A 4393-nucleotide genomic window follows, 5' to 3' on the forward strand; every position below is an offset into this window, starting at 1 on the left:
CTGTGTAGCACAGGAGGGAAAAGCCAATTCCCTGAATCTCTGTCCCCACAGCCCTCTTTACCTTCAGAGGCTGGAAAAGAAAATGAATGCAATACATGTGTTGAACTGGGGGAGTTCAAGGAGCTCACTGGAGTGAAGGTGAGGCCCAAAGCACATCATTTGTGCAAAGGGTGTGATACAATGGGCAGGGTGTGCATATGGCACAACTCTACTCCATGAAACTGTTCCCAAGCAAACACCTCCCAGTTCACCCCGAGTGGCCTAAAACACCATCTTCCGTGGTTTTGCAGAGTGGCCTGTGCTGTAAAAGGACTGCTGTGCTCTGAAAGGTCTCCAGAGAAAACCCACTGGGTTTTTGAAAGCTATCTGCAGGGCACATGGTGTTTTCATCAAAAACTGTGTAACTGACTTGCTTCCAAAAAAACCGTGGGGGTCAGCTCACTTTTGAGCTTTTTCCCTCCCCTTTCTTCTTCCTGTTGCTTAAATCACTTAGTTTTACCAATGGGTTCATGTTCAGCAGGTGACCATTCATGACTGACCATTACCATTACTAGGTGGCATGAAATTTAGTCTCTTTGCCAGGCTTTACAAATGGACTGACATGTTGGATCAGTCTGATTTACTGTGGATTAAAAAGGTTGCTGTTTGTAAAATCAAGATCTTAGAAGTAGAATTGTATTTGCTTTTTCAAACATCACATAATTGAAGGCTCAAAATCATTGTAGTAAAATTGTTGAGAATCCTTCTTACTATGAGGTTGTTAATAATTTAATTTATTTTCTCAGTTTGTGCAATGCATGCAAAGCATGTAAGTATTTATTTTAAAATCTTACCTAGTAATGGAGCAAGAAAATTAACTGCACAGAATGTGTGTTTGAGGAGATCACAACAAACGTAAACTGAATTATGGACCGCGTGACCTACATGAGGAGGAGGAGGCAGAGCAGGACTCCATGGCCCAGTCAGGGCCGCACTGCTGTTGGCTGCATCACGGTACTGTGAGACTGGGGGGGTGATGGCACCGTTCCTCAGCTCCTTCAGGGCAGCAGGGGGTGGGGGAGTTGGAGATGGAAACCCTCTCCTCTTGCTCACAGAGACCCTATAGAGAATGGTCAGGAGATACTGACCAGCATATGACCCTGGTGCTGCTGTCATCAGCCTGCTTTGAACAGCAAGAAGATGAAGAGCTGCCAGCTGACTGTAAGTGATGGCCAAGGAAGCACAAATAACAAAACACTGTCCTTGCTTGCTCCTGCCCTCCAGGCTATTGACCTGCCCAGTCCAAAAGCCTATCAGTGTGATAACCCTTGGGGTTGCTTTGATCCTTCCCTGTGTACAGATACCCGGGGTCTGTTGCAGAAGGTGTTTGCTAAATTTCCAACACTGACAAGATCTGCATGTAAATACTGTTTACGTAGTGTTTCCTGGGAGGTCAGAAGTCTTGGGGAATGTGCAGTGGGTGGGCTGAAGCATCTGGGAATATTCTGCCCATCTCACATTCCCCTCCTACCTTCCTTTTCTCTATAGCCCACCCTACCTGAGCAAATGAGGAACCTCCAGTTTACAGGATACTGGAAAGTGTGTCCAAGCCTTCCCCTAGTAACCTTCTGTAAGTGCCAGACATGCTGCCCTCCCTCAGGCTCTTGATAACCCATCCATGGAGCTGGGAAATCTCTGGAGTGCAGACAAAGTGCATGCAGACATTTTGTGGTGTGTGATGCTGCCAGGTAACAAGTAATATGTGCTTTGATGGGCAAATGACTTGAGCAGGACTTGTGGGGGCAGAAACTAAAGCACAGAAGGGAATTTCTGTTCCTCTTGTTAGCAGGTGGAGCAGGGCACAGAAAAAACATGATGAGGCAGGGTGGGAGTCTGTTCCTGCTCTGGTGCAAAAGCTTGAAGTCACAGAAACTTCATCTGCAGCTTCAGTCCTGGTGGTCAGTCGTGTGGAAAAGGTGTTCAGTAGTTGTCCCTGACTGAATATCTAGCACAAGACAGGGTGGTTGGGCACATATGCTGAACTGAATCAGAATGCCAATTAGCAACTCGAGCCTTTGGGTTGGCTACATTAATGTTTTAAACTGAAAGGTCTCTGCATGGTGTTCCTGTGACAGTTGGCAGCAGGAGCTGCTATCATAAATTTAACATGATGGAAGTTATTTGCCTGTCTCATATAACTGCTGAGATATCTACGCAGTGGTGAAGCCATAAAAAAGAGCAAGGTCTCTGCAAAGGCAAACGAGAGCCAAGCAGCCCCTCCGTGACCTTGAACCATTGTTTTCTAAAATGGTAGAAGATTAATGATGGAAGTGATGAGGAAGCTGTTTCAGAGAAGTGGAAGGTGTAATAGGTGTGCCTGCATAGAGTTCTCTAACAGGGGACTGCTCTGATCAAGCTGGAAATTGTGAAATCAGGTACAGTCTGCGTCTGTATTGCCTGCAGGGTTAAAAAGCTGATGTGATGTAGTGAGCTCCTTTTTTTCATTCTCAGGCTTCCTCACCAAGGAAATTATTTGGTCAGTCCAGGATGGACTCTGGATAGCTGCGAGTCTAGGGCCTTGAAGCAAAACAGGGAGCAAAACAGATTGCAGGGGAGACTCCTCCTTTATCATCTATGCTGTCCTTATTCACACATTCATTGACTTAGAAAAAATTGTCTGATCAGATTTGGTCCACGATCTCTCTTTACAGAATCATCATCAATTCATCCTCTATAGTATCATACACAGTAGAAATGTATTAATACATTCTCTCCAAGTTGGCAGTTGCAGGAGTCTAACTGAACTAGCCTGCAAGCTCCCAGACAGAGCCCTCCTATCCTTGCCTTGGGGCAGGACTGGTTGATCCATCAGAGTACACAGGGACATCCTAAAGTGATGCAATGACTTCAGAATCAGAGAGGTAAAAGAGCATCTGCGTACGAAAAGCAAAGTGACCTCTGGCAGATATTTCTCTTACCTATTTAGCTGGGGAGCTGCTTTCAGGCTCAGCCATTGTACACTGATTAGTGAAACAGGACAGTGTTCAAAGATCAGGTCTAGCAGCAGCCCTAAGCTTCATGGGGAGCAGACTGCAGCTGATGAAGGGCATCCCAGACTCTTCTTGCAATACAGAGGCATCTGTCACTAGCTGGAGATTCAGAGCTTTGAACCATTGCATTACCAAGTTGGTATTGTTAGGGGCTACCAGGAAGGTATCTTTCTTTTTTTTTTTTTTCCTAATAAAGGATAATATTGGCCACTGATTTTCTCATTTTTACTGACTTTGCAAAAAGGGAGTTACATGGGGCTCAGAAAAAAAGTTGTGTGTTGTTTGCTTCTACTTAACTGCAGCTGAATTTTGAGACCTGAGTGTGTTAGAAAATGTTACTTAAATTGAAGAAGTGCAAAGAAGCATTTCTAGGGTGATTAGGGGAATAAAAAGCTTGTTTTCTTAGTAGAATTAGAAGATCTTGTCTTGCTTAGTATAGCCCAGCAAAGACTAAACTGGGATGTGATACACTTAATAAATATATTTGAGAAGTAAATGTCAAAGAGGGATATTGACTTTATCACATGATCAAATGACTGTACAGTGAGTAATCCTGAATATATTTGGACTGGAACTCTAAAGACTTCCAGCTATATGATGAATGAAGGGCTCACTCTCCTGAGCACTGGAAGCAGTAGCTTTCAGTCTTATATGATGGAGTCTGAGAAGCTTGTGGAAATAATTGTACAACACAATGGAATAGTAAAATGCCTGAAGACAGAAAATTAAGCATATATTATGAGTCCCTGGGCATCTGATGTGTCAGTATCCCCAAACGTGTGAGAAAATAGATTAGATCACTGTCAATTTGCATTATGCTTATAATAATTCCATGCCTTAGGGCTCTCACTGGAGTTGGGAAAGATTTTATTTTATTCCTCTTGATGCATGATTTGTCCTCTGCTGGTCTTTTTTGCCTTCCTCTGCAGGAGTGCAGATAGATAGTTACAGGTGGCATTAAAATCTTAGGTTTTGTGTGTCCAGCTCTTACACTCAGAACCAGGCCAGCCTCTAGACTTGGAACTCTAAAAGAGTTACTTACCTAGATCAGCCTGGTAGGCACCATTGATTTCCTTTATAGTATGGGACACAGCCTCCTTCCTAGAATCAAATAGGGGGTTATTCAGCCAATTCTTTGTCAACCTGCAAGCACACACTTTTTCATCAAGCAAGCTATTTATTCATCTCTTCCTCCTTTGCCTGACTGAGTTGTTCTAAGGCTTATTAGTATTTCACTGGCCACCTTTGATTATTCATTATTTGCCTGCCTCTTTTCATCCTCCAGAATGACAGTATCACTTATTTTTTAAGGGATATTCAGCAGAAAGGCATTTCCAGCAACAAACATCAAGAATGAAGAAATA

This window comes from Apus apus, chromosome 2 (genome assembly GCF_020740795.1).
Source record: "Apus apus isolate bApuApu2 chromosome 2, bApuApu2.pri.cur, whole genome shotgun sequence".
Taxonomy (NCBI): Eukaryota; Metazoa; Chordata; class Aves; order Apodiformes; family Apodidae; genus Apus; species Apus apus.